At 48.2% G+C, this 17,126-nt stretch overlaps 1 pseudogene; it reads left to right on the top strand.

The window, feature by feature from the left end:
• Positions 1-15,245, top strand: part of LOC118076197 (uncharacterized) — a 29,104-nt pseudogene extending 13,859 nt beyond the window's left edge.
• Positions 15,246-17,126: the final 1,881 nt, after the last annotated feature.

Here is a 17,126-nt window from a genome sequence, read left to right as displayed (position 1 = left end):
CATCGAGAGACCACCTCTCAATGCTTTTTCTGCAATCAAATAGGGCATTTCAAGCGAAATTGTCCATTATTCTTAAATACCGTGGCACCAAAACCAGCTCTAGGGATGGGATCCAATGCAGCGCAAAACCCAAACCCGATAGCGCCAAACCCTTTCCAGAATCAGCGCCCATTCCAACTACCGCTAGAATTTAACCAGGAGCAAATGCAACCCACTCTTAATTCAGAGACTAACCAATGACAATTAAACGGGGATCCTTTGAACCTTGCCCTGGTATGCCCGACAATTGCATTATCAGCCCATGACCCCATATGCACAATCACCATAGATGGCCATGAGTATCAGTGTTTACTAGATACTGGGGCAACTTTCTCAACTTTAAACGACAGTCATCTGAGGTCCAGTCAGCAAAAACAACGTATAATGGGCATTGATGGGATCCCCAGGACATGCGCTCTTTCAGAGCCAGCGAAAGTAACGATAGGGCCCCTGACTGCTGAGCACTCATTTCTACTGACCCCGAGCCCTGTCAACCTACTAGGGCGAGACCTACTATGTAAATTACAGGCAACTATAACTTGCAGCACTGAGGGTATCTACCTCCACATGCCAGAAGAGGCGGCAGTCTCCTTTCAAGGCATTTTAAAGGAAGAAAACCTGACTGATTTAGAAATACCAACCCCTCTGATTGACAAGGTACCAGTTCACCTATGGGGAAATACTAATACCTCTGTGGGACTCTTAAAATCGGCAGATCCCGTTGTTATTAAATACCGCACCGATGTCCCATACCCCTCCATCAAACAGTACCCCTTGCCGCAGGAGGCAATAGAAGGATTGAGGCCAATGATACAGGATTTTATGGATCAAGGCATCCTTGTTCCCTGCGTCAGCCCATGCAATAGTCCACTCCTGCCGGTACGCAAGCCATCACCCCCGGGTGCCCCAGTTAAATACAGGCTTGTCCAAGACCTCAGAATTATCAACAACTTTGTGATACCCCGCCACGCCATCACCGCCAACCCTAATACAATTTTGACCGGAATCCCACCAGATAGTACATATTTCAGTGTCATTGATTTATGCTCCGCCTTCTTTTCCATAAGAGTGCATGAGAAAAGCCAATTTCTGTTCGCCTTTACGTGGGAAAAAGGACAGCTGACTTGGACTAGACTCCCACAGGGATATGTAGAGAGCCCAACAATTTTTGCTTGTGCAGTGCATAGGGACCTACAAGACCTCTCCTTTCCTGCTGGCTCCTCCCTTTTAATATATGTAGATGACTTGATAATTTGCTCCACCTCCGCAACTAATTGCCACATGGACACCGTCCATCTACTAACCGCCCTTGCCGACAAGGGCCACAAGGTCTCACCAAAAAAACTACAATATTGCCAAACTGAAGTAAAATACTTGGGCCACATAATTGGCCACGGAACAAGAGCTTTGACAACTGAAAGAGTAGATGCTATAGCTAAGGTTCCCCTGCCAAAGACCAAGAAACAGCTCCGCGGGTTTCTAGGAATGAGCGGATTTTGCAGGTCATGGATCCCAGGGTATGGAGAATTAACCAAACCCCTTGTAAAGATGACTAATAAGGACGAACCAGAACCCCTTGAATGGTCCAAAGAAAGCCTACAAAATTTTGAAACTATCAAAAGGGAACTGAGGTCCGCTCCAGCCTTAGGATTGCCAGACTACCGTCTCCCCTTTTCGCTGTTCGTGCATGAACAGAAAGGGGTAGCCTCCGGAGTTCTGACACAAACCTTCAGAGGCCAGGAACGTCCTGTCGCCTACTACAGTATTCAATTAGACCCGGTAGCTAAGGGGACTGTAGGTTGCCTCAGGGCGATTGCTGCCGCTGCGGAATTAGTGGACAGAGCCCTAGAAATCGTTCAAAATCAAGAACTAATCCTAAATGTACCACATGCTGTAGCCACCTTGTTAAACTTACGAAACTGTCAACATTTTAGTAACGAACGACTAAATCAGTACGAAGCTGCCCTGCTCACACCATCCAACGTGCGCATTAAAAGAGTCAATACCCTAAATCCAGCCACCCTACTGCCTCTGCCCGACGACGGGACCCCCCATCACGATTGCACCTTAGCAGTCCGCTTGGCCGAAAGGCCACGGGAAGATTTAGACCACCTTCCCTTGGAAAACCCAGATATCTCAATCTTTACAGATGGAAGTTCCAAGGTCGTGGCTGGAACAAGACAAACTGGGTACGCTGTGGTAACACACGACACCATCCTAGAAGCTGCACCTATAAACCCGCGCTACAGTGCGCAGGCAGCTGAGCTTATTGCCCTTATCAGAGCTTGCGAATTGAGTGAAGGCAAGCGCGTAAATATCTATACTGATTCCAAATATTGTTTCGGACTGGTACACGCTACGGGTACCCTCTGGAAACAGAGGGGATTCCTAACAGCTGCAGGAACACAAATCTCTCACGCACCGCTAGTGAAAAGACTAATGGACTCCATACATTTCCCGAAGGCCATCTCAGTAATACACTGCAAAGCACACACAAATGGCACGGACTTTGTCTCCTTAGGGAATAGTATTGCGGACGCCGCTGCCCAGAAGGCAGCGGCCATGAGAGGGGAAATGTATGAAAATGAATTTCAAGCCATCTTAGTTCCAGCCGATGTAGACTTCAATCGAATGTATCGCACCGCTAGTGTAGAAGAAATAAGCTCATGGCAACAACTGGGGGCACACCAAAGGGACAATGCGTGGGTTTTGCCGGACGGACGTCTAGCAATGCCTAAAGCCTGGGTACCCCGCCACCTCCGGGTTTTACACAATTTCACACACTGGGGAGCAAACCGCCTAGCAGACAGCATCCTTAGGCATTGGTATGCCCCAGGTGCACACCAATTTGCGAAGGCAGTATCCAAAAATTGCACCATCTGCGCCGGATTCAACCCAAAACAAGAACCACGCAAACCACCAGGGTCTAGACCTTGGGCATATATACCCTTTGAAAGCCTACAACTAGATTTTGCAGAACTCCCGAACTGTATGGGGTTTAAACAATTACTTGTCATAACAGACCGACTTTCAGGTTGGCCAGAAGCTTTTCCATGCAAACGAGCAAATGCTCAAACCGTTGCCAAAATCCTCATGCAGGAAATAATTCCCAGATACGGAGTTCCACGTCGATTAGACTCTGACCGTGGGACACATTTCGCTGCAGAGGTAGTTCAGTCTGTCACCAAGGCATTTGGAATTAAATGGGAACTCCACACCCCGTACCATCCGGCCTCTTCAGGTCAGACGGAGCGGATGAATGGACTTATAAAAACCCAATTGGGAAAAATCTGTAAGGCTACCGGGCTAAAATGGATAAATGCTCTTCCGTTAGTCCTACATAATATTCGTAGCCAGCCGAGAGGACTCTTGAAACTATCTCCCTATGAACTCCTGTTCGCCAGACCCTCCCCGACTCATACCACCCAACTCCCCGTCTCTGAGCTAGAGACTGGGGAAAACGAACTGACTGTATATGTTACACAATTACAACGACAACTAAAGAAACTACACCATTATGCAGCGACCTGTCAGAATGTTCCCCTTGATGTCGATGCTCACTCCTTCACGCCTGGACAGTGGATTTGGGTTAAAACTTACAGGCGAGCCACCTTACAACCCCAGTGGGAAGGACCCTACCAGATTCTCCTGACGACCCCAACTGCAATCAAGGTCTCTGAACGTTCTGCCTGGATTCATCACACCTTCTGTAAGTCCGCACCAAACCCCAACGACCTGGGTGACGTTGCAAGGACCTCCCCATCTTCCATCAACTCCACCGAAGACACCGTCCCACTCGACAATCCCGCGCCAGCCATCGAATCCCCCCAAGACCCTCCCGAGGAACCCACCTCGATCCCAATAACGGCCAAGGAAGGTGACCAAGGAGACCTGGAGAAGTGGATGTCAAAGATCCTTGTAGTACCTGAACCAGACGACCCAGATCATCCACCCATACGAATGCAGTTCCGGAAACAGAAATGCCACGACACCGGGAGCGGGACCTGAAACCCCAGTTTTTGTTTTACCTTCCCTTTCTCATACCACCTTCCCAAAACCCAACCCAGTTTTCCCACCCTCCTCCCTTATCTTTCTCAAACCCAAAAACCACCACCCCCTCCCTTCCCTAACTGTATCGTGTCTGTCGAGTTTCTTTCTTTATTTTTATACAGATTTTCGCCTCTGCCAACCCGTGAGATGGACCGGACCCTGCTCCTGGGATACTGTCTCGCCTTCATCACCTACGTCGCAGCCCAGCAGCTCAATTGTGGAGAAATTCCTTCTGAGTTCTTCTTCCTGGATCATCGGACCGTCGACTCCTCTGACCCTACTTCCTTGAACAACCTTGGAGACTTCAAATTCTGCCTTCCCGGAACTAAGAGGTGGCTACCACATGCCTTTCGACCCCAACTGCGAGGCACCCAAACCTGGGAATTACTTATAAGGTCTGCCTCCTTCTCTATATTGGGACGTGCTTTCTTTACCCTTGACCATTCCTGGAACCGGTTAACTTGCCACAATGGAACTTCTCATCAGACCCAATGGGGCACCACTATTAAGACTTTTGACCCTGCAGAACAAGGACAAGGACTTTGGGGGGAATACACGGACTCTATGCATTATGACTTTTGGACTTATGGATTCATGTGTACCAATCCATCCACTGCTACGACCATTCAAGGTATCTGCGTTCGAAAATTTTGTTGTATATGGGACATAGGGACGGCATCAACCTGGGAAGGAAATAGGTATGTCGAGGGATGGTTACACTCAGTTGGAGGTGGGGCTAGTACGGAATGGGACCATGTAGGACCCCAGAGATGCGGGGGAGTCTCAACTGACCTACACTTACTCCACCGACAGGACCCTTTACAGCCCCTCGGCACTGCCCCTAGAAACGTCAACCTTACAGGACTTCCCTTGCCCCCGCGCATTTCCGATATCTCTGCATGGCAAAGTAATACGTACGTCCAGCTCCTTCAGCGGGCCGCCCATGCCACGAATTTAACTGACTGCTGGATCTGCACCCATATCCCATCCCACATAGAGCAGGGAGTGCCTTTCGTTGCAAACCCCCTAACCCTCCAACAGTATAAGAGTACCTACCTCCTGAACCGGAACCTTACTTTCTTAAAGCCCACTTCACAGTATATATACCTGAGTGGTGAGTCCCAAGGACCCATTTGTAGAGAATTTACAGGAACTGGAAGCCATGTGGGTTCTAGCAAATGCCCCGTTACGATCTTAATAAACCCCGGAGAGGACCTCACCTTAGTCAGGAATCACACGCATTCCCGTTCTTACCCTGATCTCAAGTCTGCCCTGACAGCCGTCTTGTTCCCGTTCATTCAAGAATCACCCATTGACGGTCTCATAGAAGCCTTTAGCACCGGACGAATTGGGAAACCCCTCAGCGGGCTATTCTGGCTCTGTTCCTCCCGAGGTTATACGTGGGTCAGTATTCACATGAGAGGATCCTGCTTCCTCGGCCACATACACCCAGGGTTCCGGGTAACCCAGGACTTACCTACCGGCCGCTTGAGAAACAGGAGGTCCCCGACTACCCCGTTAAAACCTAAGGCAAAGGCAGAGACCTGGCTCCGCGCAGTGTTCCCAGCCTATGGGGCTTTCTCGAACCATATGGACATCTTAAAACTAACGGATATTTTGTTGCGGTTCATCAATGAATCTGAGGCCGCCACGCTAGCAGTGTTAACAGAACTCACTCAGGTCCGATCCCTCTCTATTCAGAACCGCTTGGCTCTTGATCTCCTCCTGTCAGCGCAGGGCGGGACCTGTAAGCTCATCGGGGCGGAGTGCTGTATGTATGTATCCGATCAGACCCTGAATATAACAGCACACCTCCGAGCCATCGATTCCCTAACAAAAGATCTCCACGAGGTGCAGAATGAAGGGGTCTCAGACTGGGATATCTGGTCGTGGCTTCCCAATGCCTCCTGGCTCAGGGAAATCGTGAAAGGCACCCTTTTTCTAGCTCTATCTTTGATCCTCCTCCTTACCTCCCTTTGCTGTTGCCTCCAATGTTTCCCGGCTATGTTAACTCCCCGCAGACAAAAGCCCTCCCCAACCTCCTTTCAAGCTCCGTTATGTCCTTCCCCTGAGTTCCCCGAGATAGTACCGATGTTCCACCTTGGGAGTGGGGAGTACATTACCCCGGTGTGCGGAAATAATTTTTAATTACTTAAAAATTAATCCGCAGAGAGGGGAAATGTTATAAGGGGCAGGGTAAGAGGAATTTGCCCCCATGCATTACGAGACTACCAATGTACAGAGAGGGGACAGTTTAGCCAGAGAGAAGCCATTTTCTTGACTTCATGGTTCAAAAGTCAAGAGAAGCCTATTCTGCCGTATCAAGGTAAATTAATCCCCTGCTGACCCAGACAGTTCCTCCAGACCTCTTGGAAAACACACGCACCCTTTTACATAAGCCATCGCTAAATCCTGTCTCACACCCACATGGAAACTTGCATAATCGCACCTCCAGCTAGATAACCAAAAACGATAACGATCACCCATTCTCGGAACTTCCACCCTCCCAAATCCCCGCCTGAGGTGCCCTCCCTTGTACTTTTCATGACCCAGATTCAGCTGAACCATGGACCTTTTTAAGATATATATATTTATCCCTAATAAACTATTCCGTTGTTCCTTTAGTAATGTTATGGTGTCCTCTATCATGTTACCCGATGCATCTCCCTATTCTCTACTCTGTATGAAACTGTATCTATTTACGAAACCGCAATAATATAACCTTGCACTGATACCTTGAACCTTTCTATCAAATTGTACCTGTTTAAAAAATCCTGCCATCCTGAAGAATTAATTGTTTGACTCTACTATTTGCAAAGGTTTCCACTTATGCACCCTTCTAAGCTTTTAGTTCGTTGTCCTTGATAAAATGTTATAAGCTGTCAAACATCGCTCTGAACTGTGAACGTTTTACCGCTGTTAGAATTGTATCCTCTCTGTGTATTATTAGTTACTGTATAATATCTTCTTCTTCTTTAACTTTAAGTGTAGTCCTTTCTCTCTATTGCAAACGTTGAATATTTGTATAAACTTTGTTGCAAGTTAATAGGCACCTCTGTGGCACAACATATTTTACGGACTGTTTCCACTGTTTCTTGATACCACACTGCCACCTAGCCAGTCTAAAAGAGCACGACTCAAATACACACTTTCAGTGAGAACAACAATTTTATTTGATAAACAGGTGTTATCAACAATCTTCCCACATCCGCAGAGTCTTCCTGTCAAACAATAAGGAGACATGCATAATCATTACCTGGACTATCACCATGATATCTTACATCAAGAATTCCATCAACCCCTTTGTCCTCTCGCGATTACCCCCTCCCAGAACCCATTTCCCCACCTTTTATGCAATTCTGTACTATTGGAAATGAAACCTATAAATTTGTGAAGCTTCCTTTGTTCGGGGTCCCTTCACTTCAACTTGCTTGTGTGGACGGATCGCTATTGCAATAGCTTTATTATTTAATAAATAAAGTACCTTGCTTCGTACGTCCTGGTTTGGCCTCTGTTATTTGGTAGGCAGGAGACGCTCAAACTTCGTCTGCCTGCCAGGATACCTGGACTCTTCCTGGGTCAAGGATCCACTTAATTCTAGGACCGTGTAGCTCTGTAAATTTTTACAACAAATGGGCCTAGGTTAGCCTTGCCCATTAATTTCAACGGGTCTACTCTGAGTAGGACTGGCATGGGGTATGACCCACTGCAATGTTTTGTTCCCAGCAACTGGTATACTCCTCCGTCGTGCGTCGTGGCTGTTTACCTCTAAGGCGCTGGAAACCGACTCCATGGGGAACCAGCACTGCGCCCAGCTTTTGAACACACCTTGAGCTCCCTTCCCCGACCTGGTGCCCTCTAGATGTTTTGGACCACAACTCCCATCAGCCACAGCCAGCAATGCAGATATACGTATGGAAGCTCAGCGGATTCACATCCTTGATGTATTCCACAAGTGCCCAATCGGACAAATAGCAGCTTTCTAGGGTTTCAGGTACAGAGAGAGGGACCTTCTGCATGCAGAGGTCTTTAAAGCACATCTCTCCCACCCACACAGAGAATCCTGAGAACTGTAGTTCTGGGAATTCTAGCTCTGCGAGGGTAAACTGCAATGCCTGGGATTCTTTTGGGCAAGTTGTGTGCTTTCAATCTATGCTATGTATGCCACCACGGTTTTTAATTGCCACTTTTGCTTTATTTGCAAGCGCAAATTATTCCAATAGAGTGATCAGTACGGATGTGTATTACATGTGTATTACATACATGTATAGACACACACAAGTGTGGTGTAGTGGTTAGAGCATTGGACCGGGACCTGAAGCTCACTGCGTCCAACCCTGACTCTCAGCCTAACCTACCTCACAGGGTTGTTGCTTGGATAAACTATGGGGAGGAGGAGGACAACGATGTACATAACCTTGAGCTCCTTGGAGGAAAGGTGGAATATATAATAATAATAACAACAACAACAACAATATATTTGTACCCTGCCCATCTGGCTGGGTTTCCCCAGCTACTCTGGGTGGCTTCCAAGAAAGATTAAAATACATTAAAATGTCACACAAAAACTTCCCTAAACAGGGCTGTCTTCCGATAAAAGTAATATATATATACATACAGCACATACATGTAGTATTTACATACATACATGCATACAACATGCACCCACCAACACACCATGTAGTTACCTTGAGACCTCAACCTGCTTTAGAAATATCTAACAACCCCCAGCAGTGGGCCAGTCAGAAACTCTTACGCAGTGGTTTTCAACCACTGTGCCGTGGCACCCTAGGGCGCCCTGAATGATGGCCAGGAGTGCCACAGGCAACAGTGGCCTCTGTCCTTTTTCTTCTTTCTATGATAGCCATGTTCAAATATATTAAAGGTTGCCATATAGAGGAGGGAGAAAGGTTGTTTTCTGCTGCTCCAGAGAAGCGGACACAGAGCAATGGATTCAAACTACAAGAAAGAAGATTCCACCTAAACATTAGGAAGAACTTCCTGACAGTAAGAGCTGTTCGGCAGTGGAATTTGCTGCCAAGGAGTGTGGTGGAGTCTCCTTCTTTGGAGGTCTTTAAGCAGAGGCTTGACAGCCATCTGTCAGGAAAGCTTTGATGGTGTTTCTTGCTTGGCAGGGGGTTGGACTGGATGGCCCTTGTGGTAGAAGAAGAAGAAGAGTTTGGATTTGATATCCCACTTTATCACTACCTGAAGGAGTCTCAAAGCGGCTAACAATCTCCTTTCCCCTCCTCCCCCACAACAGACACCCTGTGAGGTGAGTGGGGCTGAGAGACTTCAGAGAAGTGTGACTAGCCCAGGCATCCCCAAACTTCGGCCCTCCAGATGTTTTGGACTACAATTCCCATCTTCCCTGACCACTGGTCCTGTTAGCTAGGGATCATGGGAGTTGTAGGCCAAAACATCTGGAGGGCTGCAGTTTGGGGATGCCTGCACTAGCCCAAGGTCACCCAGCAGCTGCATGTGGAGGAGCGGAGGCGCGAACCCGGTTCCCCAGATTACAAGTCTACCGCTCTTAACCACTACACCACACTGGCTCTCTTGTGGTCTCTTCCAACTCTATGATTCTATCATTCCCTCCCTCCTCTGATGCCCTCTCGTGTCCCCAAAGGCTTGCATGACTCTTTCTTGCAGCAGCCCTGGCTACAAGCTCTCCAGGCAAATGGTGCCTCTGGGGCTGGTTGCCAAGAGCTGAGGCGGCCTCGGAGTAAGCAAGCAAGTGGGCGAGGGAGCCTGGCCAGCCAGTCCGCCAGCCCTTGCTGTCGGAAATGGACAGACAAGTGGGAGACTGGGCAGGCAGGTGTTGTGCTGGCTTTTCTTGCCCTTGCAAAGCCTGCCTGGGAGCTGAGAGCCCAGGGCTGAAGGGGAGCCTTTCTGCCATGGAAGCCTGGCAGCTCCCGCTGCTGCCACTGCTGCCTCCCAAGGTAAGGTGCTGGCCTCATGTTCACCTTTGCCCAGTCTCCTTTGGGCCACTAAGGCTGGAGGCATCCTCTTCCCAGGTCCCTGTGGGGCAGTGTGAGGAGGCACCGCTCATTGGGGCTGGGTGGGGGATTAGCTCATAGACCAGGCATCCCCAAACTGCGGCCCTCCAGATGTTTTGGCCTACAACTCCCATGATCCCTAGCTAAGAGGACCAGTGGTTAGGGATGATGGGAATTGTAGTCTAAAACATCTGGAGGGCCGAAGTTTGGGGATGCCTGTCATAGACCAGTGGCAGTGGCAGCAGCTGCCCAGAGGACTCCCAAGGAGAGGGGAGAAGAGAGGAGGCTGAGGAAATGCTCCACGGGGGTGGGGTGGTGTTTGAAAAAGGTTGAGGGGCTGCAGGCAAGGGGTGACAAAACTGGGATCCTGAGCCCCACAGGGGTGCAACAGAAAAAACGCAGTTGGTCAAGGGAAGCGTGGACTCAAAAAGGTTCGAAATCTCTGCTCTTGTGGATAAATTAAAAAAGATTGCTTGGATGCTGTTGAGCTCATGGAGGAATAATGCTTGCCTGATTATTTTTTATGGCAAAATCTCCTGATTTTTGTGCAAAATGCATTTCCATATATCGTTGAATGACTCCCAAGTCTGCTTGCCTTGGGACTTTGGAGATAGCCGCCTTCCGTGGACTCTGCCTGTCTCACTTGCTCCTTGTCTTTATCTTCTCATCCAGTTGTGGTGACCCCACTCGTTCTCCTGGGTGTGCTGCCGGTGAATTCCAGCTCCAGCTCCTGCCAACTGTGCTTTGCCTGTTCAGAGACCCTCCTCCAAACAAAGCAACTGGTTATATCAATGAGAAGGCCTGCCCAGGAACTCTACATGTCCTATGTAAGTAAACTGGGATTTATTCACTCGGACACCCTACAAGGGGATCTAACAGAGCAATGCCTACTCGGAAGTAGGGGTGTAAGAAGGAATCACTTGCTATCCTACCCCTGTATCCCTCACATACAACTCTGTTTACATTCTGTTGCAGTATGCCTTCTGCAAAAGCGATGTTATCTGTCCCGCTGTGGCGGAATTACATAATTTAGATCATTTGTGTGCTCAGTTACACAAGATACACCTCTTTACCCTGACTTTCAACACTGGAGATGGATATTTTTAGAACCCACTTCATTTCTGGTGTTGTAAGTTGTTTTCAAAATGCTGTTTTAGTTGTTGGGCTTCAGGGTGAAGGGCAGGCAGTTAATATTACAGTGGTATCTCTACTTACGAATAACTCTACATACGAATGTTTCTACTTACGAATGGAGCTCCGTCCGCCATCTTGGATGCAGTTTAGATTTTTAGATTTTTTAGTTTTAGTTTAGATTTTTTCTACTTACGAATTTTTAGATAGGGTGCTTCTACTTACATTTTTTTTCTCCCAATGCATTCCTATGGGATTCGACTTACATTTTATTCGACTTACGAATGTGCGTTCGGAACGCATTAAATTTGTAAGTAGAGGTACCACTGTATTGTTAATTATTATTCAATATAGTGGGTCTTCTAATTTTGCACAAAACACATTTCTGTATGCCATTGAACGACTCCAAGCTGTCTTCCGTTGCTAATAATAATAATAATAATAATAATAATAATAATGTCATTATGTTATTCCACCACATCAATTTCAGAGCCAATGAAACAATGCAAGTGTGCTGGTGGTGAGGAATGTAATCAAACACATCTTGTTTGCGTACTGAAACCAAACCTTAGCAATTTCCACTCCCTGTTTCCATCAGAATTTTCCCACACCCCTCTTTGGAAGTCAGTCCTATTGAATTCAGTGGGGCTTTCTCCCAGATAACTGGGTTAGGACTGCAGTCCAAATCACAGTTCCCCAGCCTGGTGCCATCCAGATGTTCTGCACTTCCAGAAAAGCACCAGAAAGAAGCATTTCTCTGGCAACCAATAATACAGTTAGCTGGATCTTATTTCAACCCTGGGGACAGGATACTGAGTTGTAGTCAATGTTAGTCCCCCTCAGAGTAGACCCATTGAAATTAACAATAATGACAGACATAAAGGTAAAGGGACCCCTGACCGTTAGGTCCAGTCGCGGATGACTCTGGGGTTGCGGCGCTCATCTCGGTTTTCTGGCTGAGGGAGCCAGCATTTGCCAGCAGACAGCTTCCGGGTCATGTGGCCAGCATGACTAAGCCGCTTCTGGCGAACCAGAGCAGCACACGGAAACGGAGTTTACGTTCCCGCCGGAGCAGTACCTATTTATCTACTTGCACTTCGTGCTTTCGAACTGCTAGGTTGGCAGGAGCAGGGACCGAGCAACGGGAGCTCACCCCGTCATGGGGATTCGAACCGCAGACCTTCCGATCGGCAAGCCCTAGGCTCTGTGCTTTAACCCACAGCGCCACCCGTGTCCCATTAATGACAGACATAGATACATTAATTCCAATGGGTTTGCTCCAAGTAGGACTAGCATTGGTTACAACCCACTGGAGGCAGCAGGCCAGAACATACAAATCAGAGGAGAATGGATTAAGAGGAGCAAGAAGCCACTACTGTTGCCCTCCAGTATCTGCTGCCTGAGGTGGTTGGCTCACTTTGCCTAAGGGTAGGGCTGGCCCTGCCATTTCTGTTCATCTGTATGCCCACACATAGCCTGTCAATGTATACAACCCACACTTGTGCTTTGACACACATCTGGGGGACAATAAACAATCTGCCTCATTGCCAGCCTGACACAGAAGGCCACATTCTGTCACACCACAACAGGAAGTTGCTATTCTATGACATACTTCCTACTGGGCTTCCTGTTTGCCTGCTGCTGTTGCTCATTCCAGCAACCCCAGTGGTAGAGAAATCCTGCCCTCTTCAGTTTTTTTTTTTGCTTTGCCCTACATTTTGGCGATATCAGCTGTTTGAATCAGTGATGGCTGGCGCCCAGTGGGATTGGTGTAGGGAGGAAGACAGCACAGCCAACAGAAGGTGGTGACAGAGCCAACGACAGGCGGAGCCAACTAATTCTAGTTTCGTCCCCTACTGAGGACTTAGCTCAGGCATCCCCAAACTGCGGCCCTCCAGATGTTTTGGCCTACAACTTCCATGATCCCTAGCTAACAGGACCAGTGGTCAGGGATGATGGGAATTGTAGTCCAAACCCTCTCGAGGGCCGAAGTTTGGGGATGCCTGACTTAGCTATACAGCTGCAAATAAAACGTTTTAAGCATGTTTAAAGTGCAATATGCAATGTGGCGCTAGATGGCGATGGTGAGCCGTATGGAAAATTAAATGTATTTTTTAAAACGCTTTTTATAAAGAGCATTTTCAGAACGGTTTTTTAATCTGTGTGTAGATTCCACCTGAGTCCTACAAGGGCAACCCTGAGACGAAGGCCACATTCACACCAGACATTCAAAGCACTATGAGACCACTCAGACAGACACAGCTTCTCCCAAAGGATTCTGGGAACTGTAGGTTGTCAAGGGCAGGGCCAGCCAAAGACATTTTGCTGCTTAAAGGAGAGTGAAAATCTGCCACTGCTGCCACCTGAGGTGGCCCAGGGAAGCCTTGGCGCATTGACAGTTGCAGGGGAGAGAAAATGAGGCTGGAGAGAAGTTGGCAGAACTGACATTGCTCTTGCCAGGTGGTGTCGTGTGGCACACTGCTCTGAGGGCCTTCAGAGCAGCAGAAGAGAAGAAAACGAATATTTGGCAGGTGGCTATGGAGGCTCCTCAGATCTGCTGTACACCCAGCTTTTTCCCAGCCTGCCGCCTGAGGCAACTGCCTCAGCAGGGCTAATAGGTGGGCCGGCCTTGGTGAAGGATGATGAGAGTGGCTGGGAGACCCATATTCCCTTCCCAGAGCTACAATCCAGAGTGGTTTAACAATCAGTCCCTGACTCTTCACAGGGAACTCTGGGAATTGCAGATCTGAGAGGGGGACGAGGAGCTTCCTAACAACTCTCAGCACCCTTAACAAACTATAGGTCCCAACCCCCTGGATTGGTTGCAAATAAGAAGGCAGACAGGTGGGTGCTGGCTGAGGGCAGACTGAAGCTGAGAGGGCAAAGCCCCCTATTTGCTCTAATAGAATCAGAGAATTATAGAATTAGAAGGCACCATGTAGGTTGTCTAGTCCAATCCCTTGCAACGGAGGTATCTTTTGTCCAATGTGGGGCTCAAACCCACGACCCTGAGATGAAGGGTCTCACGCTCTACTGGCCGAGCAATCCACAGGGCTAGACCAGCCTCTGTCTGTTGGTTTGAATTAAAAGACATATGCCAAAAATGACTTTCTGAACTTTTTTTTAAAAAAATTCGTTATAAACAAAAGCATGTAGGCACCGAAAAAGCAGGTAAGTAACAAAGAAAAAGCAGAATGAAATATAACAGCAGCAAACCTGTGCGCCAAATTGCAATAATACTTCACTGAATATCAGGCGAGATTTAAATACCCCCATTGTAGTGAAGAACGGGAAGCCAGAGGGATATGGGAAGATCCCTCCCTGATAATATATCCAAAGAAGGGAAACCATTCTTCATCGATATGCCAATAATTGACATGCCTCTGATTTTGTCTCTAGTTGACCCATATGGGTTTGGTGCAAGATGCGGACCAGCTTTGCAGCACGACGCCAGTTCCCTGGTTCCCAGATGGCAACATCGCTAGGAAACCACAGAATCTTATGTTGCTGGAGTTGTACAGGACAGCACTCTGTTTGAAAGAGTCCCTCTTGCTCATCGGAGAGCAGCAAAGCAGCCTGATTGGTCCCCACAAGGCATTGCACAGCCAATTGGAAGAAGCCCAGAAACAAGTGACCGGCCTGGTCACCAATACTCTGTGCTCCCTCTGCCTGCAGGGCCTGACTCTGCCCGCCGTCACCCTCCCAGCGAGACCCACGGGCCCATCGGCCTTCCAGCAAAAGATTGACGGCTGCCGGGTGCTCCGGAACTACTCCAAGTTCATTGGCCATTTGGCAAAGGCCTTCAGAAAGCACCTAGCTAAAGGGAAAGGGGCAGAGCGTCAGAAAAAGAGAAACAGGACTTAGCTGGCTGCAGCTTTCTGGCTGACTCATCAAAAGCGTGTTGTTTTTCGAAAGAAAGAAAAGAAACATGGAATTTCATCAGCCTCCCCGAAAGACAATAATAACTCAGAAGGCATCTGCGTGCAAGACCAGCCCAAATGCAGAAGCGGTGCCCTCAAGACATGAAGAGGCCTTTGGATGTCATGTTTCAAAACACAGATTATGGCCCTTTGCTGACTTAGGGACACAGTTTATAGCGGAGGCCACCTAGCTCAGTATTGTCTACACTGGCCGCCAGCAGCTCTGCAGTGTCTTGGACTAGGTCTCTCGCTCTCTCCCAACACTGCCTGAAGATTGGGGGGGGGACTGAACCTGGGGTCCCCTCCATGCGGGGCAGATGCTCTAACCACTGAACTAGGGCACTTGTTCTTCAGTCTTGCTTCACAGCTTTTATTTCCTGCCTCCAGGCTCTGCGCAGTATAGGCTGTTGCCAGGCCTGAGATTCAGAATTCAAGAAGAGCGGAACAGAAGGCAGTACTGTATTAAGAAGAGGAACGCTATCGGGGCAGAGATTCACTGCCTTTTCCTCAGCCGGCACGTTGCACAAAGGGGCCTCCTATATTTCCCGCTGAGGAAACGGGTGTGTCGCCGACACAGAATGTACTTTGCACATGGACAGGAACACTTTTCTCTTGGTTGGTTTGCTACGCTTCGAAACGATATCATCTATACACATGGGCGTAGCCAGGATTTTTGTTAGGGGGCAATCTTTTGTTAGGGGTGGGCAGAACCTTAGATTTGTATTGATTTGTATTGATTATGGGGGGCAGCTGCCCCCCTGACTACGCCCATATCTATACAACAGGGACGTCCAACTCCCAATAGACTGTGATCTACTCACAGTGTAAAAAAACTGGTAGTGATCTACCCATTGTCGTTGGATGGATCAAAGTTGTTGAGCTTTTTTGGAGAAGCCAAGGTGGTTGAGCTTTTTTTAGGGAGCAAATGAATGAATGGAACTGAATATATGAATGAATGGAACTGAATGAGCATTGCGATATACACAGCAGAACATAATCAAAAGTTGATTATATAAAACAGTTGAGGGTCCTGAATCCCCAGTCCCCTGAATTCCCGATAGTGGAACTTAATCTGATGGCCCACTTTTTTGCTAGGAAGCAAAAGTTGCTGAGCTTTTCTGGAAAGCCCAAGTTGTAGAGCTTTTTTTGCGGGGGGAGTAGATCACTGAGTGGCCAGAGATCTACCAGGAACACCCCATGATCTACCAATAGATCACGATCTACCTGTTGGACGTGCCTGCTATACAACATACAATGTAGGGAGCGAGTTAAGATTGCACAAATTATAAAAGCGGGGTGGGGGGGGGAACCTGAATTAGCATTTGAAGGACTGTTGCTGTTTTGATTCCAGCAATAGATCCTTGGGAAGGATCCACTTCAGAGGTTACTCCAGGGCATCAGCAGAGGCCAGCTGAGGATGGCTGTCCATCGTAGCCCAATGATTTCCCCGCAGTGATTCAATATCCCCTGCCTGACTAAATCGCTGCATGTTGCAGAAGGAGCAGAAGCCCCACAGCCGCCGGCATGTGATTTTGACAGGCAAATGCTCTTCCCTTTGCTAGGCAGAAGTTGTTTCTGTGATCTAAAGGGAATCATCCATTCACTTCCAACCCAAGTTGTGGCTTTCCCATGGGAACGAAACGGCAGCTAGCCATAGAACCATAGGAAACTGTAGAGCTGGTCCAACCCTCTGCAATGCATTAGAGAGAAAGGAAAGGGGCTACATTTGCTCCCCCCCCCCCCGGGGCAAAAAAAGGCTGGTAAACCCATGGTTTCAGGTGACACAAACGCCCTCCTTGGACCATGTCTCAGGCTGCAGTCGAGTTGCTTACTCGCATTGGAAAACCATCACTCAAAGCCGCAGAAAACTGAGCCAGCTTTCATTTGCATGGCCCCTCCTCTTCATCTGCATAGCTCCACCCCCGGGTTCTATTTGGCGATGGAGTCTACACCTTTCAGGAGGGAGATGATGCTGGGAGTTGCCTGT

The sequence above is a fragment of the Zootoca vivipara genome, chromosome 17, assembly GCF_963506605.1.
Source record: "Zootoca vivipara chromosome 17, rZooViv1.1, whole genome shotgun sequence".
In the NCBI taxonomy this organism is placed as follows: Eukaryota; Metazoa; Chordata; class Lepidosauria; order Squamata; family Lacertidae; genus Zootoca; species Zootoca vivipara.
This window is presented reverse-complemented; position numbering and strand designations above follow the sequence as displayed.